This window comes from Delphinapterus leucas, chromosome 4, assembly GCF_059928025.1.
Source record: "Delphinapterus leucas isolate spDelLeu-1000000601 "Yukka" chromosome 4, BTC_Dleu_Yukka2, whole genome shotgun sequence".
NCBI classification, from domain to species: Eukaryota; Metazoa; Chordata; class Mammalia; order Artiodactyla; family Monodontidae; genus Delphinapterus; species Delphinapterus leucas.
The window spans coordinates 125,817,789-125,842,505 of NC_143132.1; the positions used below are offsets into that span (position 1 = coordinate 125,817,789).

Sequence of the window (24,717 nt, forward strand, 5' to 3'; positions counted from 1 at the left end):
AACCCAAGTATAAACTGTAGATTCAAGAGATTCATCTAAAACCAATCTAATCCAGAAAGGCTGAAAATTAATAGTTGGTCACAGACATACCTGCAAATGCCAACAAAATGAAAATAGGGGATATTTGTGCATGTATCAGTTCTTTTTGCAGAAATTGCTAGGTGTTTATCAATCCCACTTCTCCTTCCACATAGGAATACTGCCTTTCCCGGCCCAAACTGCAATATGAATATGGCCTTGTGACTGGATTCTAGACAAAGTAGTGTGGTAGATGGGATACATCCACTTCCAGGGTTGACAGCAAAATGTTTCATGCAGCCTTCTCACTTTTTGTCTTAGCCAGCTAAAAGCAAAAGATCCGGCATAAAATTCTGAGAGGGTCATAGTAGGTGGCTTGAACAAATTTACTCTTTTCTAAATATAAATATATAAAGATGATAGTTTATACTTATTCCTCTAGAAAATATGGTCCTCCACACCAGAAGATAGCATCTCTGGGGGTGACTTCCTAGTTCTGGGGCCTTGATCTGCTCAAATCCCAACTATCAGATATCCTTAAGCTTCAAGGGAAAGGTAATGTTGAAATATTGCTGGGTAGTGCAATACAAAAACCATTGTTTTTCATGGAACTATAGCTGATTTACAGTGCTTCAGGTGTACAGCAAAGTGATTCAGTTATACAGTTATACATGTATAATATACAGATTCTTTTCCATGATAGGTTATTACAAAACATTGAATATAGTTCCCTGTGCTATACAGTAGGCCATTGTTGTTTATCAGTTTTATATATAGTAGTGTGCATCTCTTAATGCCAAGTACCCAATTCATCCCTCCCCCGCCTTTCCCCTTTGGTAACCATATGTATAAAAACCATTTTTATTCACCTACTTTCCACCATGTAAAGGTTCTAAATCATCAAAGCTTTGTCCAGCTATTAATATTTTCAAGTCAGTCCAACCATTTGATGAGAATGATCTAATTCCTAGCATGTCCCTTTGTCTAAATAATTTCTTTTTTTATGTTGTGTACTTACTCTTGACATATGGTTATGATTTTTGGTTCTTCCAGCAGCCTTTTCATGATCTTTTAACTAAAAAGTTGTTGCTAGCTTCTGGTTACCACTTTTGTTACTGAATATATCTTTCTTGTTACTATCTTCTGGAACCACTTTTCGAATCTCTCCTTTAACTCAGATGCCATGATTTTCTTTCTCACAAAATGGAATTTTCTGTTTTTTCTCTTAAAGTTCTAAAGAATTTCTGACTATGATATTTATAGATTTTTTTTCAGATTTTCTGGTGGTTGTTAACTAGTGATAAAGTACTGAATTATATCAACGTATTAAAATGTGTTTTGAGCAGTAAAATAACACCACATTTTAGATTTCAAAGTCCAATTGAACTGCTCTAAAATCTCAGCCTTAACCAGATCACTGTTGACAAAATGATGGATGTTATACTCCTTTAAAAGTTTCCTTCTGATATTATTTAAAATTTCCCGTTTCCCTTTTCCCATCTTTCTGGAGTGTCTGTACTTCTTTGGCCCAAATCAAATATTGCTCTAGGAGTTGAGACAACATAAATGACCTCTCCTGTCTTGTAGACCCTTGGCTTACATAAAGTTTAAAAGTACATCCTTGGACGTTAAATCATCCTCTGTTAAGTACTTATAAAACTGGCTCATGTTCTCCAAGTCTACTTGCCAATATTGTTACATATCTAGAATCTTCTAATGTTGTCTTAAAGTGAGAAAAATAAAATGTGCTTTATTGTGGAGAGCATGAACATTTTTTTTTACTTAAAGGTTGTACTACCTGATTCGATTTACCTTCTTGTTCCTTCTTAACTGCTTATGAAAGACAGGAGACACAGCCCCTTAGCTAATAGTTCCTAGAAAATAGTAAATCTTTCTAAACAAGTTCTGTGCCCTGTTAAATCTAGAAGATTTATTAAAACAGTGGCTGTCTGACTTTTCTAAGGCTGCCATAATAAAGTACCACAAACTAGGTGGCTTAAAAAAATTACCCAAAAATCTATTGTGTCACAGATCTAGAGGCTAGAAGCCCAAAATCAAGGTGTCTGCAGGGCTATGCTCTCTCTGAAACATACAGGGGGATCCTCCCCTGCCTCTTCCTCGCTTCTGGTAGTTTACAGCAATTTTTAGCCTTCTTTGGCTTGGAGATGTGTTACTCCAGTTCTCTGTCTTCACATAGTGTTCTACCTGTGTCTCCTGTTGGAAGCATTCCTCCCTTTGAAACTCAGACCTGTAGATCAGAGTGTAAGGTTGCAGGTATAGGGAGCAAAAATTTTGCTAGTGGATCACTAGGAGTAGTAGTAAGTGGTGCCACTCTTATATTCTTCAGGAGGCTATTTACATCTGAATCAGCATCCAATATATGGTATTGTTTCTTCCATAGCCAGTATTCACAGGGCCAGGCATCAGAGGTAGAAATGGGAATGAATCCTATTGCTGTTTAATACAACTGTTTCCATACTAAGTTGACCAATAATAGTGTTTTGATGATTAATTAAAATTAACTCTCTTAAAAAAGCTTTTAGCAGTATTTTAATCACTGATGTAAACACATAATTATATATTGCTTATACTATTAATTTTAAATTTTGAAAGAGAGCTGAGTTGAAGTTTATTTGTGTCTTATCTGAATTCTTCATAGTTCTCTCCTTTCTCCATCTGTCGGTGTTGACTCCTTAATCTTACCATCTCAAATTCCTCATTTATCCTTATCAACGATAGAGAGGAAAAAAAAAGATAAACTCAGTCACCTTAACAACTCAAGAAAAAGAAATAAACTAATAACACGAGAGAAGTTAAAAAAAAGAGGTAAGATTTTTAGACTTATATTTTTGAGTTTAAAACACTTTGTGACTAATTTTTCACAGCAACGTTATCGTCATTGCCATCTGCCTTGAGTTCTTAAGTACTAGATGTGTGATATTTATTAATAGAAAAGAATGTGGACAGTAGTCCATGATTTATTTACAGTTTCTTTCATGTATAATTTTATTATTTATGAAATATTTTTACATACACTATTTCACCTAATCAAAAGCCCTTAGAAGTAGATTTAGAAGTAGCCTTTTTTTCAAATAAGAAAACTAAGTTTCCAGGCAGCTAAACAATTTGTGTTCAGTCATATAACTAGTTTAGTGGCAAATAGGAAACTCAAAATCCTTTTTTTTCTACTAAACTCAGTTTTCCAACAACATTACAAACTGAATATTCTCTAGTGAATATTATAATAAAGATTAGTTGGTATATTAAAATTCTCCTTTTAATCTATCAAAAATTATGCTACTTGTATGAACCCCATTCTAAAAGATATAATGGTATAAAAATCTAATTTTTATTTATAATTTACTTACTATTTTAAAAATACCACTGGATTGTTTGAATATTAAAATGTGTGATAAAACAATTTCAAGAAAAAAGCAGTTACAGCTGAAAATTATCATTTCTTAGTCATGAGAGGTTTTTTTAGTTATAGTCTAAAAAGGCCTCATGCATCATCCAATATAATTTTCACAATTACTTCTTGTGTTCATCCCAGGGACATTTAAAAAGTTGTGGGGGCAATGTTTCCTTTTATATACATTTTCTGTAGTAAAGGATTATAAGTCATTAGGTGCCGGTATAGTTGAGAAGGTCATGGGTATAACTCCTAGAGAAAGTATTTCACTTTAAAAGGAAATTACTGCACCACTTTGTTTAAAAACAGTACAATGTGTTAAACTTGAGAAAAATGGTACACTTCCATGTACTGGTGATGATCTAATTTATATCTGCAGCCTTGATTGCTTCTCTGAGCCCCATACACACATATCTGCCATTATGACCTATCCACTGGGATGAGCATTAGGCACCTCAAGTTTAACCTGGCCCTAACAGAACTCTTGTGTCAGCCTTTTAAGCCCCATCTTTGTAGATGGCTAAAATCTCAGACAGTCTTATTTCCTCTTTCCTTCACACCTTACATCCAACCTATCTGCAAGAACTGTTGGTTTATTTTCAGAGTATATCCTGAGTCCGACCACTTCTTGAAACCACTACCCCTGCCACCCTAGTCCAAGTCGCCATTATCTTTTATTCAAACCACAGCAGTAGTCTCCTAAATGTCTGCCTGCTCCTGCCAGACTATTACCCTAGCATCCAGTCTCTACATGGAAGCCAGGGTGATATTTTTACATTGTAAATTAGACCGTATATGTCGCCCCATAGCCCAGAATATGGCCCAATGTCTTTACCTTGGCCTAAGGGCCTACATACCCTTGTCTAGCCTCATTTGATATCACTCTCCCCATACCATTGCTTCAGCCACACTATCCTTCCAACTCTTCCTACAAATACACCAAGCTTTCTCTGGCTTCAGGACCTTCCTACCTGCTATTTCTTTTACCTTTCACTGGATATTTTTGCCGATTCAGTCCTTCACCTCATTCAGGTGTCTGATCAAATGTACCCCTGAGAAGCTTTTCCTGATTGCTTTATTGTACAATGCTACCCTTCTCCACTACTTAATTTTTTTTTTTTGTATTCCTTGCTTCTTTTTCTTCAGAGGAAGTATTTATTTTTTGTTTCCATATTAATTGTCTGTCCCTCCTGTAAGAAGAGTAGCTTTGTCTTTTTGATGGCTTCATCCCCAGTGCCTGGTACAATGCCCAATGCTTAGACAGAAATAACTATTTTTGAATGAATATATAAATGCATTTATTTAAATACTCATAGTTTTAAAATTGAGGCAAAATAGTTTAATTTAAAAATGTATAGTGCTTGCTTAAAAAAGTTACATTGCTTTGGAAAAATCTCAATTAGTTAAAATTGTATGCAGTTTGCTTCTATGAAGAGAGTTGATATGCTGAGTGAATCAAGCATTAATGGACACACCTGGTGGCAGGTGCCGGTATTGCAAAAATAAAGACTAAAACCAATTTGTCTCCATCTACAGCAGTGGTTCTCAACCTTGGCCATACATTAGAATCACCTGGGGAGGTTATACAAGTCTAATGACCAGGATGGACCCCAGAACAAGTAATTCAGAATTTTTGAGGGTTGTATCCAGGGCTCTATTAACATGTTTTTAAAGGTTCCCCAGCTGATTACAATGGACAACTAAGAATGAGAACCACTGATCTATAAGGTAGGGGATTTTTGCAAAACTATTCCCCATGCTGACAATAGTATAGGAAGTATTCAAATACTTGTTAAATGAATTAATGAGTGAGTGAATGAATGAACGGGTGAATGTAAAGGGTGTTGATAGCCAGCTGAACTCTTGAAAACCATTCAAAGCCAGATTTAGCAAATGAAAATACCGAATTCCCATTTAAACTTGAAATTTAGAGGAACAAGGAACTTTTTTCAGTAATCCATGTCCCAAATATTGTAGGGGGGGCATACTTATACTAAAAATATATATTTATTATTTGCCTGAAATTGAAGTTTAACTGGCATCCTGTATTTTATGTTGCAACCCTATCTATTGATGAGGGAACAGTTAAGCTTCTCTTGTAAAAATCAGCATGTTATTAAAATATTTAAAACAATTCACTGTTTTTTTTAAAAATTTATTTTATTTATTTTTGGCTGCATTGGGTCTTCGTTGCTGTGCACAGGCTTTGCTCTAATTGCGGTAAGCGGGGGCTATTCTTCGTCGCGGTGAGTGGGCTTCTCATTGTGGTGGCTTCTCTTGTTGCAGAGCACAGGCTCTAGGCACGCAGGCTTCAGTAGTTGTGGCTCGCGGGCTCTAGAGCACAGGCTCAGTAGCTGTGGTGCACGGGCTTAGTTGCTCCGCGGCATGTGGGATCTTCCCAGACCAGGGCTCAAACCCGTGTCCCCTACATTGGCAGGTGGATTCTTAACCACTGCGCCACCAGGGAAGCCCAACAATTCACTGTTAAAGTGGTAATTTAATCTCTCCTATCTTCAGCTATAAAAAGCTACCATAGAAACAGCCTGTTATCCTTAGGAATAAACTTAATTTTGCACTGTTAAGCTATTGATAGAATAATCATAAAAATGAGGTGAGTTCTTGTGCATTATAGATATTCCAAATGAACTTAGAATTTAAATTCTTCAGTATTTATTTTCAAGCTATCAAATCTTGTAGCATGGAGTAAGAAAAGCAAAATTCAGACAGTTTTTAAGACCTATGAAGTACATTCTCAGCATGACTTCTGAATCAGGGGCTACATTAAGGTGCTGTGTCTTGAATTCTCCACAGGTCCCTAGGAAGTGTGAGAAAGAGAGGAATCCTTCAGGCTATAGACTTTATTTCTCTCTAGCTATTTTCTGCTCATTATACTGACTAGCTAAAACTAAGATTAAATGATAATAATGAATAATACTTGACTTCAATTCTGGAAAAAGAAAATTATTGAAACAAATCAGTTGAATAATTTGTCATGCAAGCAGAAGTATCAAGGACATTGCTTTTTTCTTAAAGGATCCGTGAAAGTTCCAATCCTTTGTAAATGGCAGATAAACACCTTTCACCAGAAGGTGGCATGCCCATATGTTCAGAAACTCTCCAATGAATGGGTGACCCAAAAAAGGATCAATTACTGTTTGATTATCAGCGTGGAAAGAATGGAATGATGAAAAGACAGAACAGAAAAGGCTGTTCACATTTGTAATGTTTTCTGTCCCCAACTGAAGTGCACAGTGTGGACTGGTTTCTATGCTTCCTGCAGAATTTGCAGAAAATGGCTTGCTGAGAGTTAGGTGGTCAAAATTTTTGATTTTCTTGGAACACTACCTTTTATTGTTTGAAGACATCTTCAAAACTTGCCCAAATGCTGTAATAAAAACCAAACTTTTGCTGCACTTTTCTTGGTTATATGCCATTTCCTTGCAGATATGTTAGCAGGCAGCCATCCCTAAATCCAATGATGGATTAAAAAAACAAAACTAAAAAATCAGGAGGGGAAAAGGTCTCTCTCAGATAGAAGTTTTAATCTGTTTATCCCACAAGTCTGAGACTATTTCGGCAAGGGCAAACTCAGACAAGCTATATATTTTCTGCATATCGCTCTGGCTGACAATCTGAAATGAGGATACAAGAACATAGGAACTCAAGTTGATTTTTCTTACATGGACTGCATATGGCACTGTGCTCTTTCACAAACATTACTGCACCTTACTTTCTCAGAGCCTGAGATGACATAATTGCAGGCTTTATCACTTTTCAGCAACACACACGATTTAAGATATCTGATGCAGATGTGAACATAACTTTGGAATTCAAAATTTCAAATTCTGTTTCTTAGAAGGATTGTCCTGGGAAAGTGGATTCAAGTGTGGAGTGCTTAGTGCTTAGCTCTATTTTGACTTTTAGAAGTTGTCCTCATATTTACTTTGCAATTCAGTACAAAGATAGATGCTCTCAATTCAATAGGTTATACCTGAAACTATTTGATTCCCTAATTACATTTGTCAAGTTTCAAACATATGCATAGGTGTATCTTTTTAGTACATTGATTTTATGTTTATTTTTTTAAACTGATACCTATGGTAATAATAATAATAGCTACTTTTTGCTGAGGTAGTACAGTAAAGGTTAAAGGCAATGGCCCTGAGGGGTTTTCTTCTTGGGCTCTGACCCTAGCTCTGTCTCTGATTAGCTGTGTAACTTTGGCAAACTATTTAATCTCTCTAAACCTTAAGAGAAAATAAATGCCAAGTCTCCAGCATGTAGTAGGCAGTAGATGGTTGGTAGCTGCTCTTCTAAGGGTAGAATTTGTAAACTGGAAGTTAACATTTCAATGAACTCATCTCTGAAGGACAGATAACAACAGTACTTACCTTTATGGCTTTTGTGAGGATTAAATGATGTAAAGTATATGACATACTGACTTTAGTGGCCTGCACATAGTAAGCAAGTCAATAAATGGGAGCAATTGTTTTATTGTTATTATTATTCTTTTTTCAGGTACCATATACACTATATCTATCACCAATAAAAATATTATCCCCATTTTATTAAGTAGAAACTTTGGCCCAAACAGCCTAAAAGGAATTCGAGCCAGCAGTCAAACCCCAGGCTGGTTCCAAAGCCCCAGACACTTTCATGACAATCTATTTGGCTCTAACCAATGGCTATTCTGACATCAAAAGAGCTGACATTGAGCAACCAAGGAACAAGTTTTATTTCAATTTAATTGTTCAGAGATGGTAAATTCCTCACACCAGTTTGCTGATACTCTACTATATAGTTACTGAAAAGTACATTGTTTACTATAAGTTTTGAGGCCTTTTTAAAAAACATCATAATGATATTATCTTCTATCATTCAGACAATGAGATTACAGAGATTTCATAACCGAATAAGATATAAAGAAAAAGACAATATCATATTCTTTAAATTCTCCAAAATCTCTGACAGAATTATAGACTTCTTTGTACTTCTTGGTGCATTTTAAAAGAACAAGAAAGCCAATGTGAAGTATTTTGTATAAGGGTGTTATATGAAATTATTACCTTTTTTACCTCTAATGCTTAGCATTTTTTACCTCTAATGCTTAGTTTTGACTGCTAGTGTTTACAAAATGCGCCTGGCTAAACATAATGAGTCAATCAGTTGGTGTTCCAGATGTTTGGGGGAATATCCAGATGTTTGGGGGAATATCCAGATGTTTGTGATCTTAAAGAAGGATATTTTCAAAACAAACATTTTATTTTCCCACTTTTCAGCTGCATGTGCTAGCCTAGCTATTATCAGACTTAACTATAATTTGCTTTTTAGTGTAAAATAACCTGAATCTTTTCACAGAGGAAATCTGATTTCAAAAATATAAACATTAAGTCACTTTGGAAACACTTTAGAAAATTTGAGTGGAAAGATTGGCAAACTTTTTCTGTCAAAGACCAGATAGTAAATATTTTAGGCTTTGCAAGCCTAAAATCATTCTTGAAACTATACAGCTCTGCCTTTTGTAGAGTTGATAGGCGTGGTTGGATTCCAACATAGATTTATTTACCAAAGCAAGCAACAGTGGGCTGCATTTGTTCGGCCTAGGTCTAAACACACTGAAGATACTAGATATATTCTGTTTTGGGTAATAAGTAAACATCTGTCAACATAAATTCGGGAGAAGAAATTTCTAAATGGTGGCGTCTATCACTGTTTAGCTGGCCTTGAAGATGTGCTGATTATGCTTCGTCTGCCCTCACTTCCTTGTTCTCCCTTCTCTGCCTTCTTCTGTCTCCTGGGAGGCTGACCTTAACAGACTACATCACCACTGGACATTTGGGTGACACCAATAGGAGATGAGAAGCTAGAAGGAGGGAGAAATTCTTGCAACTTTGGAGTGCCTCTCCCAGACACAGATAATTCACTGCCTACCAAACCTGACTGCTGTGTTCTAAGGGAAACCCATACTGTGCACAAATCTTTCCCCTGTCCTCCAAACACAAGTGTCTTGCTTCTCTATATATTCTCTCAGGGCAAGCTTCCTGCTGATTGTCACTTAGAAAACACCTGATAAATCTAAGTATTGACTAAACCCAGGGTGTGTGGGTGGTGGATGTCTCTTTATTAGAGGACTCCAAGAAATGCCTTAAAAAGTAAATAAGAAAGGAATTTATAAAGATGGTACCAAAAGCTGCCCTGTGGAAAGTGAGGGCAAAAGAGCCATTCTGGCAATTCCTACCATAGAGAAAATTCATTATTCATAAGTTCAGCCTTGATACTGGCAATGAACCAAGACTTGGAGGCACAGGTTTGTTGTGTCACCTCACCAAATGCCATTAGGGCTTAACAAGTGGTGTAGTATTTATTCACGTTTGGTACCACCTTTACTACCATTCTAGAGATACTATTTTTTTCTTTTAAGATTTTTTTTTTTTTGATGTGGACCTTTTTTTTTTTTAATTGTCTTTGTTGAATTTGTTACAATATTGCTTCTGCTCTATGTCCCGGTCTCTTGGCCCCAAGGCATGTGGGATCCCAGCTCCCCAACCAGAGATCGAACTCGCATCCCCCCACACTGGAAGACGAAGTCCCAACCACTGGACTGCCAGGGAAGTTCCAATTCTAGAGATATTTTAAATTATTCTCAATTGTCAGGTGTTATACTACCCATGATATAATTGAGAGATGATGAAGTAGAACTAAAGAGGTGATTTTTTTCATGGTATCTTAATGACATTTAGAGATATTACTGTTTTGACTAGGTATGTGTCTACAAAGAATCTGTTGGGAAAAAATCCCTTTAAAACTCTTTTAATGAGCCACTTGTACTTTTATAATTCCTGAAGTCCACTTCCTGGAACACTAATCCTATGAGTCTCTGCAAAAGAGTCATGTTATAACCTGCTCTTAAAGGATCACAATGCACAGGAGAAGATTAAAGCCTCTGGGAAGTATTGGCAGTAACTAACCTGTTTAACTTTCTTCACTAAATGTTTCCCAAGCTTACTTAACCATGACATTTTATTTTGAACATGATTTATTAACACTCCATGGAACTTACTTTAGGAAATGCTGGTAAAAGGTATTAAGATATTTGGGCTTAATCACTAGGAAAACTGCTACTATTTCACTTGATTATTTTTGTCATCTATCAATTGATTTGAATATTTATTTTAAATTGTTACCTTTGAACAGATTTATAAGGAAAAAATAATAAGGCATTTCCCAGAATTTCTGGTAAATAACTTTTGCCTGCCCCGAAGTGTTAGATCTGCTGAAGTCAGGTCACCAATAGTGCTTGAGAGGAAGTACATCTTACCTGTGTCCAACGTTCAACTCAAGTATCACCTCCACTTGGAAGCATTTCTGACCCATGATCCGGTTACTTGCTTCCTCCTTTGCATTTCCCTTACCACGGTTACTTGCTCCCTCCTTTGCATTTCCCTTACCATGGCATTTACTAATCGTATTTATAGTCTGTGGCTTACTTATCTAATCCCACTCTCATGGAATATAAAATCCTTGAGGGCAGAGACTATAATTAATCTTCTTTGTTCCTAATATCTAACACAGTACTTGATTTTTAGTAGATGCTTAATAAAGTGAATTTTTTGATAATTCTACATGGCTTGAAGCTGCTATAGAAATAATTTGCATTCTCACTAGATATTGAAGCAGTGGTGTGCCAGAACTGGTATATACCAACTCATGAGAGCAGGTGGTCAAAATTGGAGGAATTTTGCCAGCCACTTGATTTCATATTAGTACCTTGATATCAGGCCATGGTGAGAGTATTTACAACATAGAAATTGGCAAACGCTACAAATCAAGGCTTTTTCATTTTTCTGGAGAGCCAGTTGTTAAACATTTACCAGCATACCACTATATATGATATCTTTTATCATTTTTTTTATTAAATGGTAATTTAATAATAATAAAATAAAATAAATTTTAAATGTTTTAAAAGTAATGATTTTTAAATGAGTTGTTCTGTCTCCTCATTTAGATTGCAAATTATCTGGGGAAAGGGCCATTACTTTCTTTACCTTTATTGCCCCAGTGCCTAGGAACTTATAAGCACTGAATAAATAATTGTATGTGGAGGGATTGATGTCCTAAACAGGCTTTGTGTTTTGAGGAGTAGGAGTGGGAGTGTCAAAAAGGAATGAAAAAAACAAAATCATGTTTTGAGTTGATCCTAACACTGAATTTTGTGTTCAAAATTTTGAGTGTACCATATATTATTTTTTCCTTCTGATTTTATATTTATTCTCCAAATTTAACTATATTGAAAGAGTTATATTAAAACCAGTGACATAATCATAGCCACAAGATTATAATCTCAGGGATACAGGATTTTATGGTGGTTGGACTACAGACAAAGATATATTTTCACTGCTGCAAAACTGCAGCAAAATTAGCTGGAGTTGCAGGATTTCCTTAGTTTACCATTTTAAAAAAACTACCTTAAAAGACTGTTAATTTCCAGCGATATTAATCAAGCTCAGGAACTAATTTATTGTGTGGAATGTGATGAGAATTTCAACAGGAGCTTTTGACCATACGTGAAGAAAATGCTGCCTCTGCAATGTACCATGTAGTATTTCTGCTCATGCTGTTACAGATAAAATGAATCTTTGAAGCCAAAAGCATCTAAATCTAGGATTTCACCTAAGCAAAATACATATTCTAAAAATATTTTAAAATAAGATATCTTTTACATACAGTAAAATATACAAATCTTAAAAGGAAAGCTTGATGAATTTTCACAAACATATAAACCTCTGTTACCATCACCAGATCAAGATATAGGCATTTCCACCCTGCCAGAAAGCTCTCTTCTGCCCCTTCCCTGTTGATACCCATCCTTCTCATATTATCTTTATGACTTCTACCACAATAGATTAATTTTGCCTGTAAAAGACATATTTTATGTCTATTTTTTTTATTGTTAAATATATAAAATGGAATGATTACTGTTTGAGGACTAGTTTGGGACAAATGAATATAAAACAGATTAGTGATTATATATTTATTAATAATAATGATTAGATATCACTTTCAGGCATCTAGCAATGCTTTCTTAAGGTGATTTTTAAAATATCTTTAGGAACCTCTTAGGACTTGTCAGTTAGCTACTAAAATTTTATTTACTCTTTGCCTACAGTTCACTTAAACAGCATAGCTATTCTGTATGAAGAACTTTTCATAAAAAGAAACATTTTTTATATTTTGAGCTCATTGTTAGAGGACCAAGAGACCAAATTAGACAGACAATTCTGTCAAGAAGTTTATGATCTAATGTCTATAGGATGTACACATCTTTCATCATTCACCACTGTTTGCTTTATTAGGCTTTCTCTCCTAAGTAGTATGTTTAAAGCCAGCTGAGGATTGGAATCTGGTTCTCCACAACACTTACCCTATGGTTAGCTCAGCCTAGTCAAAAGAAAAAGAAAAGACGTTTCCTTTGACAGTGGGCCACAGGGATGTAGCCACAAAGCCGAATGCTCTTGCTCAAGTGGAACATTGTAGGCCCTGAACATATGGTTTCTGGGAGAAGCCTGAAGGGTGTGATTTTCTGTAATGTGTCTGTGCAGACAAGATGGACTTCAGAGGCTGGAATGATAATTATACTTTGTATGGTCTAGAGTTTTCTTGCTTTCCAAGTTGCTTTTTTTTTTTTTTGTGGTATGCGGGCCTCTCACTGTTGTGGCCTCTCCCACTGCGGAGCACAGGCTCCGGACGCGCAGGCTCAGCGGCCATGGCTCACGGGCCCAGCCGCTCCGCGGCATGTGGGATCTTCCCGGACCGGGGCACGAACCCATGTCCCCTGCATCGGCAGGCGGACTCTCAACCACTGCGCCACCAGGGAAGCCCTCCAAGTTGCTTTTGAGAAGGGGCAGAATGTGAATGGAATAAGTTCCTCAAGACAGCATTCTTATGGTGCTGCTTTCCTGGCCTGCTCTCCAACTCTGAACACAACAATTCTGGCTATAATTGTCAGCTGGGGTCCTGGCTAGAGATGGACTATACCCTCTGCAACTTTAATCCTTTCAGCAAATATTCCATACTGCCTATTGCTGTTGGCAGTCAGCATCCCACCTCACTATTCCCTTGGTGGAGTGTAACAAAAGCCTCATGAAAGAAAGGTTAATGATTTCTATATCTTCCCTTTACATTTAAAAAAAAATTATTAATCTATCCAAGAGACTTCTGTTTTCCTTCAAAGATATTTCATTCAGCCTAGTCCCCTAATATCCCAAACTTAAAACTGAAGTTAAAAAAATTTAATCTGAAATTTTGCCTAAATACAATTTCTCTTTTCTCCTAATTATTCTTTCAAACTTAATTTAAATGAACTCAATTAAACAAATATCTCTTGGGTTCTATTGTGTGCCTGGCACATATCCTAAGTCTTGGGGAAGCAACAACAAATAAGAAGCTCACAGTTTATTAGGCAGAGGTTCTCAGAGTGGCTGGGGTTACAGAGAAAGGGCAGACCTGGGAACATTTTTCTTTTCTTTCTTTTTTTTAAAAAATTCCCAGGGAATGAGAATTTTGAGAATCACATGTAGTGAATATTGTGGTGTGACTTTCTCTCCAGCCTCTATTTTTCTTTTCTTAGAAACTTCCCTGAATTTTCATTTTGGTAGACACAACGACTTCATACACCCCTGGCTCTAGGGTGAGGCATGAAGTTCAGGCTTAAAGTAGATTTTATATTCTCATGTTTGGATCTCAGTGATTGGTTAATGGTTGTACCACTGTAGGAAAGCCAGACTCAGAATGAGGCTAATACATTGAAGACTGAGACCTAGAAAGGAATGACTCCTTGATCAAACCAATCCTGAAGCCCACAGAAACCCTAGACTTTCTAGTTTCATTAGTCAGTAAATCCCTTTTATTTTTAAATTTGTTCTGTCTTAGGGTAAATATTAAGCTGCTATAACAAATAGACCAAAAAAAAAAAAAAGAAACCCAGAATTAGTTGCTAAAATAAGATGGTAGTTTATTTCTTTCTTGTGTTATAGTTTGACTTGACCATCTAAGGCTGAGGAAGCAGCTCTGCTCCATGAGGCTGTCCAGGGACCAAGAACTCTCCATTTTATTCCTCTGCTATCACTAGGGTTACCTCTTTTTGGGGAATAGTTGAAGCTGGGTCACCGCCATGTCTATACCCCAGCCTATAGGAAAAGGGGAAAGAGAAGCTGGAGAGATATATCCCCAGTGTTTTCAAGACCAAAGCCTAGAAATGGCAAATGTTATTTCTATTCACATATTGGTCTAAATTTAATCACATGGTCCTATCAAGCTACAAAGCAGACTGGGAACTGTAGTCTCTATCTGCATGCCTAGCTAAAACTTGATTACTAAGCAAGAAGGGGGAGATAGATTTAGGAGACAACTAGCAGTGTGTCACACGGTTTACGTCTAGTTTTCTGTTACAGCATCAAAACTTCTGAGACATCATTATTATAAGAGCAGAAATTCATGTTAACATTTTTAGGTAGTGAGGTAAATACTATAGAAACACAAAAAGCAAAGCATTTTCCCCCCCTTAGATCTTGCTTTAAGGATAAAAATTACAGATCTATGAAACTATTTGTAGGGCACATTTAAGCCATTAGAAGGTTCTTGGGGATGTCCAATAATTTTTATTTGATCCTTTGTCTCACAGTTCCCTCTATCCTGGTCTATTACCTGCTTTTCATTCAGTTTTCTGCTTTACTTCAAAGTAAAGTCTCCAAAATGGTCTTTTATTGAATATTTTGAGTTGTCTTTCTGAGCACATACAAAACTAAAAATGTTTTCCAATTAATTGTTGCTTTTATTTGTTCAAACAAGAGTACGGAAAAAGTCAATGGCATTTATAGAAAGGTACTTCAACCAACCGAAAGTTGGTCAATATTTTTTACACTCATTGGGCCATCTATGTGTAAAATGGCTCATTTTAGTAATATAATTTCATTTAAAAATCACAATAGTGGAATGTTTTAGTTAAAACCTGAGGAAACAATATTACAATTTTACTTGAAAAAATTTACTTCCTTTTAAAAAATGGTAGCATCCAAGAGCTTATAGATTTTTTAAGTAGGCTTTATTTTTTTAAGATTTTTTTTAGAGTAATTGTAGATTTACAGCAAAGTTGAGAGGAAAGTCTGGAGTTCCCATATACTCCCTGCTCCCACACATGCATGGCCTCCCTCTTTATCAATATCTCCCACCAGAGTAGTACATTTGTTACAATTGATTACCCTGCAGTGACACATTATAAGCACCCAAAGTCCATACTTTATATTAGGGTTTGTTCTTGGTGTTGTACATTCTACAGGTTTCAACATATGTGTAATGACAAGTATCCACTATCGTGGTATCATACAGAATAGTTTCACTGCCCTAAAAATCCTCTGCACTCTGCCTGTTCATCCCTGTCACCCTCCTACCCCTGGCAACCACTGATCTTTTTACTGTCTACATAGTTTTGCCTTTTCCAGAATGTCATATAATCAGAAACATACAGTATGTAACCTTTCTAGGTAAAGCTTCTTTCACGTAGTAATATGAATTTCAGTTTCCTTGAGATCAAGAGAGCTCAAATATAGCCATCCCCTTTTTTAATAGTCCAGCTAAAAATTTTCACTTGAAGTAATGTTTTTTCCATTTAAAATATTCCGATTCCACATCAGATCTAAAGTGAGGCTTTTAAAAGCTTTGGGGATTGATTACTGAAGTTTCTCAAGGAGCTGTTTTCTCCCTGTTGACCTCCACTATTTTATTTTCATACTTAATCTTGAAGATTTGCTTTCCTACTAAGGGAATTTCCCATGTATCATCACTTCATTCTCTTTACAAATCCTATGGTTTATAGATACAAAGATACACAAATATACATTTATTTACAAATATGTATATAATTTAAAATTTTAAGATTTTAGTATATTTAAAAAATGACAAGAAGTTTCCCTTTACCCAACACATCCTTAGCAATTAGGCCTATGGCTGTTGCCTTTTTTATTCATCTTCTGAAAAGTCTTTCTTAAAACAGTTATTAGTGCAGCAATAAGATGTGTTATGACAACAAGTAACAATACCTCCATTATTTGTTAAAGAAAAATTTAGTAAAGAATCACAATTATTAATCAGTTAACGTTTTATTTGTTTACAAGATGCTGTGTAATGACTATATTATATATTGTATTGGCATGTCATTAAATTTAATTCATATTAATACAGAGGTAAAGAAGTAGAACTGTAAAATAAAATATTTATATTATCTGTCTGAATTCCAAGTTGAGATACTCATTTCATGCCATGTATTATTTGTTACCAATCAGAAATCATAACGTAGCATAATTTTATGTCTGGGAAATTGCAGAAGTTTGAAGAAAAATATATTTCTTCTTAAGTTGTTTTCCTACATTGACATATAATTCTTAAATTCACATAACATTTTGAAAGAGGTCTATTCATCTGTAAAATAGTTCAAAAAATATACTTCCACTTTACAAATTCATTATTTCAATGTCAATGACAGATGCATTAAACATTGGTCAACAGTTTCAATGGTCTTCAAAGTAGGGCACCGCCACACCTTAATTGCTATGCAAATTGGTCCAGTGGTGTGTGGGGAGAAAATGTTAGAACATATATTTCTTGTTAACTTTTGAAAATCTGATCCATTTAAAATGGCTATTTTTATGAATTCTTATAATATATACAATATTAGTACAGGAACACATGTATGTTACTTATAAATAAATAATGGATGTACTGCTTCTTTTTTCCTAATAGTATTGCTCAGTTTAAAAATTTTGTAGACACTGTCTCTAGATATAAACTTCATTGTTCTCTTTTGTATGACTTTTACCTCATACAGTGCTTGACACAGAGTAGAGATGCTCAGTAAATATTTGTGAATGAATAATTAATCAGAATGGGTAGAGAAGGGCCCCATGCATTACTTAAATCTGGGAATGCCATGGAAACAGGCCCAATATATAACTAGGCAGAGTAAATGGTTTTTTTTGGTTTTTTTTTTTGCAGTACGCGGGCCTCTCACTGTTGTGGCCTCTGCCATTGCGGAGCACAGGCTCAGGACGTGCAGGTTCAGCGGCCATGGCCCACGGGCCCAGCCGCTCCGCAGCATGTGGGATCTTCACGGACCGGGGCACGAACCCGTGTCCCCTGCATCAGCAGGCAGACTCTCAACCACTGCGCCACAGGGAAGCCCAGAGTAAATGTTTTCCAGACCTTTTTTTCAGGACACTTAGACTTAGTGATTGCTGTGATACTGCATTGCCCCAGGAAGCACAGAGCCTTCTAAAATGCATTCCCCCCCATTTTTAAACTTTATGCAGAACAAGAACAAAAATAAAAACAAATAAATAAACATAAGTGGTTGATAGGCTAGAATTCCGTTTGGACTTAATGAAGAGGAGATTAGGGAAGAATTTACTATTGACTCTAAAAATGTGGAAAGGGAGCAAAATGAGGTGTTGACACAGATACAAAACCATATCTTCTGCTAATGTTCAAAGCCTAAACCTTAAGAAGGAAAATAATTTAAATTTGTTATAGATCTTTATACCTTTAAGTTTATATAGGTTTCTTAGAGTCTTTAAAATTAAGTAATAAGGAGAAATAGAAATTTAGGGGAGAGTTCTTTTTAGAAAGGAATGAGTGACTGCATAGCTTCTCATACAGAAATTATAGCCCTGCTGTTTAGGAGGGAATGGGAGTATTTTCTCAGGCACCTGCACTGTGGTCCTCAGCAAGGTGTAGGAAAGGAAGGAAATAAGATTGCTTATGTACAGTTAAACTTGATGATCAAAGCAGAGGACATATGCAAAGTAACTAGAAAGACAGGAGTCTTGGCTGTCCCCAGACTGAATGAATCACCATGTCCAAAGAAAGGCTTGCCAATAAGGTGGGGCTGTTCAGTCAAGGAGCACCCGCTGACCTAGCAGCTGGACTTCATAGTGTTTGATCTCCAATGAGTCCTGGTATAGTTATGGATGCAGGGAATATTACCAGTGAACTTTAAAGGGTGTGTTTTTGCTTTTTTTTTTTTTTTTTTTTAAAGCAAGACCTTCCCCCTTCTGAGGTTCAAGTTAGTGTTTCTGCCTGATCTGATTTCATCCCAACAAGGAGCCTTCTGAACAAAGGTCCTTTTTCTGATTTGGCTGCTCACAAGGGCTCACTTACAAGGAGAAAAATATACTGATTATATGAATTTGGGTTTTTCCTGATTCCTGTGATAGTGGTTTCTTAAACTAATTAAGTGGCTTCTGATGATGTTTGGGGTTCAAGCTGAAAAGGTGACCAAGCTGAAGAGCCCAGCAGTCCAATCTAAGAGAGTTCTTACTCTGCATGAACTGGTGTCTTCTTCTAGTTCACATTCATTTTAGGAACCATGAATCTTGCTCAAGTCTTATCATTCCTCAATGAGGATAAAAGTGAAATATTTGGCATTGCAAAATGTTGAAAGGCTGGACTGAATCCAGGATTTGTCTGTCCAATGAACCAGCCTTTGCTTAAAGAATTTAGCTTGGCTACCTCTTCTGTGCTCTCTCTCCCTTACCCAGGAAGGAATTTGAACACAAAGCACCGAGTCCTTTCTCCTCTGTGTAAAAGAACAAAGAAACTACAAAAAACTTGAAGAATAACTTGGACATGTGTTATGAGTTTTCTTAAAAGGGTGGCACAGTTATTTCACACTGTGCATCATATAGCAAGCCACCCCCCCACACACATATCTATTAGCAGCTCTCCTTCTCCACGTTTTCACCCTTGAGCAGCTATTTAAAAATGAGTCTCTCTCCCCAGCCTTTCTCTGCAAGTAGTTCTATCACCCACATAGCCTGAATTTCAGTCCTTAGCCCAGACCCTTCCAAAATCCCACCTAACATCTGGCTTGCCCTCTCCTGAGAATAGTGCATTCCTCATGCTGAGCAGTCCTCCTGAGATGCTGGAGAAAAAAACCTCTTACCTCAGCTCAGCAGTGAAAACAAAAACCTCCTTAGAAATAGTCTTTGACATGATGTGTCACTTTTGTGTTAAAAATAAGCAAGTATCAGATGGATGATTTCTTACCTTAGCATAGGCACAAATTCTTTAAAAATATGAAAATAGCATATTGAGAGATTGATTATTCAAACCTTTGAATTTGGTAACAAATGACCCTATCACAGGAAAAAAGAAAAGGGCTTTGAAAAGAATTCCAAGGGATATTTGAAAGTATTTAGCAATGAAGAAATAAAAGAATTGTGTTTTTTTCTTTTTGCGGTACACGGGCCTCTCACTGTTGTGGCCTCTCCCGTTGCGGAGCACAGGCTCCAGACACGCAGGCTCAGCAGCCACGGCTCACGGGCCCAGCCGCTCTGTGGCATGTGGGATCTTCCCAGACCAGGGCACGAACCCGTGTCCCCTGCATCAGCAGGCGGACTCTCAACCACTGCGCCACCAGGGAAACCCAGAATTGTGTTTATTTTTGATATTACAGAGGTAATTGCTAGAAAAACCTTCCTCTTAATCTCAAGCCATTACCCAGGTTACTGTAGTTTTATTTTTTTATTTTTTATTTTTATTTTTTTGAGTTCATTCAGTCAAAATTTACTGAGCAGCAGCTGTGTGCCCAACATTGGGAATACAGCAGTGAACAAGATGGACACGATCTCTGCCCTCATGAGCTTACAATCTAGCAGCCAGCCAGCCAATTATATCCATAATTTTAACATTACTATTGTAATAAGTGCTCTGAAATAGGCATGGTGCTAAGAGAAGATTTAACAGAAAGTCTTGACCTGCATCAAGAAATCAGAAAAGGTCTCTTTGAGGAAGAAACACTTAGGATCAGCAAGGTGGGAAATGGAAGAGTGTTGTAAGCAGGGAGAACAGCCTGTGTGCTGGCTCTGAGGCAAGAAAACCTTTAGTGAACAGAAAGCCAGGGAACAAAGAGGGGTGATACAAGGTAGAGGCTGATTTATGCAAGGTCTTTGTATTTAGGACTTTATTCCAAAAGCAACTGGAAGCCACTGAAGAATCTGAAGGAGGAAAGTTAGGTGTTTAGGTTTGTTTTTCAGAGCTCACTCGGCTGTGTGTGGAGGACAGAGTGGAGTTGGGAGGACTGGTTAGGAAGTTATTGCAGCAGTCCCAGGCCAGAGGTGATGATAACAGTTTCGAGAAAAGAAGATGGATTCCAGAGATGCTTAGGACATAGAGTGACTGGGTGTGTGAGGAGAGGGATGTGTTTCTGGCAAGAGGTACTAAAGTAGGAAACTCTGGAAGAGGGACGACTTTGGGCAGGTCCCATAGGCACAGACCCTGTGGCTGGGGTTACAGCAATAGCATAGCTTTGGTTCTCAAATAGTTTAGGGTTTAGTTGAGCAAACAAGATACACATGAAACAACTGCAGGTGGATACAGATGTCTCCACCTCTGTCCATGCCGTTCATAGTCAGCCCCTCAGCGCACTCCTCTGCAGCCTACCCAGTGTCTCATAGGGGGCCACCTTCCACAAAGGTGCGCTCACATCTCCCTGCTTTTTTGCCTGCTACTGTCAAGAAATTCACCTGTGATTCTCATTCCCCTTTCCTGCTTAGGTCATAGGGGACCAAATCTGGCCACTGCCCTCCACGGTTGTTCTCTTTTGAACACCAGAAGTTTTCTGACTTAATTAGCACTTCTCTTTACATCACCTCTGTCAAGCCCCTTCTTGTAGAGTCACCATCTGGCAAAGTCGACCCTGTCTTCCTCATCTTCCCTTCAGAGGCCCAGGCTCATCATGAATATACATGCTGTTGCCTCCTTTTTGCTCCGCCTTCTAAATGGTCCCAGTCCAAAGGCCCTTTCCCACTCTAATTTTCCTGGAGTCAGTATATACCCCCCTCTTTGCCTCAGAAAAGTCAGAGGAAAGTTTTGCTATGGGATTAACCACGAAGTAGCCTCAATAGCTATGACTCAGCTGACACATAGCCTTCCCTGTGTCCTCTCTGCCACTGCAGAACTCTGCTATGTCCCTTGCAAAGACAATAACTAAAAAAACAAAACAAAAAAGCACAACACCACAGCTGACTACACAATAGGCCTATAGGTTCCGATTGTGCAGTGAGCCTGGACATTGAGAAGAACATAGACTTTGGAATTGGGAAGACCTGGGTTTGCAATCTGGTTACTAACTGGTGTGCCTTTTGTGCTATTATATCTTGCTAAGCTTCAGAATATTTATCTGTAAAATAGTGGTAATGGTATCTGTCTTATGGGTAGTTGTATTAAATGAGGTATATAAAGCACATAGCATAATATCTAGCCTGAATTACCTGGTGACCATTCACTTCCTTTGTTCCTCTTGGGTTTCAGCTGCCAAATACTATTCAGAAGAGAGATTAGCCAGTTTTATATGGCCAGTGATAGACATTTCCTATTCCTGTCTTTGTAAATGCCATCTTCCTGCAGCCACCCCATTTCCATCATTGCCAGAAAAGTTCTTCCATCCCTCATCCCTGTGTTGGACTTCTCTTTCTCTTACTATTGAAAAGTTCTGCCTGAGCTCTCTCTGACTATCCTCTTCTACATCTCCCTGATCTAAGATACTTTATTTTCTTGTATCAGTCCTAAAAATTAATTCACTTCTAGCATTCTTCCTAACTTTCTCAGAGTAAATTGTAATTAACCCGAGGAATAGGACCTTTACACTTCAGTCGGGCATGGGAACCTCAGGCCAGCTCCCAGAGCAGAATGGAGGTCTAGGTCCAGGTACTGCCCTCCCCGCCCCATCCCCACCTCTTTTCCTACAGGGCACAGAAACAACTAAACTCAAAATATGTCTTGAGCCTACGTGAGCATACATCTCCCTTTCTGTAGCTCTGTGAGGTCATCATTGAAGTACAGCAGTACTGCAGGTGTGTAGAGTGTACTATCCATATTGAGATAATCAAATTCTTCCTCCTCATCCCAGATGCCATTCTCTTCCAGGGTATAATCCATGTCAGGTTCTCCCCTTCATATTTCAATGTGTAGCTGGCAGCATGCGCAGCATAGGGGAGATAGCTGTGTAGGATTTCCCACATTGATTCCCGGGCCCCCACCTCCGGTGTGTGCTCTTGCGATGTGAGCGTGTTAATGATGCAGGTATTCCGGGCCTTGGCGGACAGCCGCCCCACCTCGTAACGCGACCCCTGCCACCAAGGCTTCCCGAAATCGCCCAGTCCGAAAGGGGCAGCTGAGGCGGCACGTGCAGAAAGCAGCCCCGGAGGGTGCGGTATCTCAGGGAACCGGTCAGCGGATCTGTGTGCTTTGCCGATGTCTCTGGTGTCTGGATCAAACCAGTGGCTGATGTCCTGGCCCGCAACTTCCACGATGGGTTTTGGCAGCAGGTCTCCCTTGTACTCCTGTAATAATGGCGTTAGGTCGTACATGTTTCCCAGGTAAGACAACCCAGAGGTCTTCCGGCTGGTTATGTTGGGCCACCTCTGCTGGCGTGAAAGAGTGACGCTGAAAATAGTCAAAGTCTGGCCCGGCCACTAGGCCCCGGCGTGGCATGGCTCTTGCTCTATCTGTCACCGACTCCTTTAGTAGCTTCCTCGCTTTTCAGCACGCAGTCACTGCTGCATCCTCCCTCTCGTCCAGGAGCAAAGGTGAGCGCGTTTATCCACTCCAGGTTACTGTATTTTTTAAAAATATATTTAATTTGGAGGTCTTTTATATTTCTGACATTATAACTGTACTATGAGTTCATTGTACACAGGTTTTCCCCCCCAACTTTAGAGATGTAATTGACATATGGACTTGGAGATACATGTATATATTGCAAAATGATTACCCCATAGCATTAGCTAACAGCTTCATCACATTACATAATTACCATTTCTGTTTTGTGGTGAGAATACTTAAGATTTACTCTCTTAGCAACTTTCAGAGGTCCTTGTATTTTGTTTTTATCGTATTCTAGGGAAAACCACTTGGCTAGACTTGGCCCAATGTCAAGCCATGTGATGCTACATTTCTTGGAACTTCATTTTCTTCATCTCTAATGTAGGATTAATATTTGCCCTGCTATGGAGATTAAATGGTATTATTAATATATGTGTAATAAGGAAAATTTTAACAACTGATACCACAGTCCTTCCTAGGGAGAAAGTTAAGGGACAGTTGCCTATATGCTAGAACATAAGGTGAGAGTTTGAGTTTTTTTACCCTCAAAATTATTTATCCCTCCAAAAAAGACAGCAACCTTACATTCAAATCTCATAGGACATTATTTCAGTAGTATCATGTTGGAGGACAAAAACTATTTGCGGAAGATCAGCCTGAAACCACTTCAATCAATGTTAATTTCAGTTGTTTATAAAGGTCACTCAAGAGAATTGGTTACAAAAAAGGACGCAAGGAAATTTAACCCAGCTGTAATCATTATTCCCCAGTACAAGCTCTCACTTGCAAGTGTTGAATGTCATTGTAAATAAGGCTTAAAGGTCAATTTAAAAAGCAGAAAATTAAGTGGTTACATTATGGAGAACATAAATAACAGGTTGATTTTTATGGCTTGGGCTGACTGGATTAAGTATGCTGTACTTCAAATTAGTTAGAAAGAAATGAACTTCATGTGTTTTAGAGAACTGTGTTAGATGAATCAACAATGGCTCTATTGATGGCAAAGACACCTATGTCAAATATGAAGAATTTGTTTCCCCCAGTTCTGTGGAGCTCCTGCACTCAAGCCCTGCTGGTCTTCAAATGCAATTGCTTTGGGGATTCCTCCTTCGGATGCCAGACCCTCAGACTGGGGAGCCTGATGTGGGGCTCAGGACTCTCACTTTTGTGGGAGAACCTCTGCAGTCTCTTCAATAAATGGTGCTGGGAAAACTGGACAGCTACATGTAAAGGAATGAAATTAGAACACTCCCTAACACCATACAAAAAAATAAACTCAAAATGGATTAAAGACATAAATGTAAGGCCAGACACATAAAACTCTTAGAGGAAAACATAGGCAGAACACTCTTTGACATAAAATTGCAGCAATATCTTTTTTGTTCCACCTCCTAGAGTAATGAAAATAAAAACAAAAATAAACAAATGGGACCTAATTAAACTTAAAAGCTTCTGCACAGCAAAGGAAACCACAAACAAAATGAAAAGACAACCCACAGGATGAGAGAAAATATTTGCAAGCGAAGCGACCAACAAAAGATTAATCTCCAAAATATACAAGCAGCTCATGCAGCTGAATATCAAAAAAACAAACAACCCAGTCAAAAAGTGGGCAGAAGATCTAAATAGACACT

At 37.7% G+C, this 24,717-nt stretch overlaps 1 long non-coding RNA gene and 1 pseudogene across 1 annotated transcript in view; one reads left to right on the forward strand and one right to left on the reverse strand.

The window, feature by feature from the left end:
- Positions 1 to 24,717, forward strand: part of LOC149749422 (uncharacterized) — an 89,562-nt gene that overhangs the window by 25,317 nt on the left and 39,528 nt on the right. The gene's annotated exons all lie outside the window — the stretch shown is intronic.
- Positions 20,513 to 23,208, reverse strand: LOC149749423 (cytochrome b5 domain-containing protein 1 pseudogene; annotated as a pseudogene).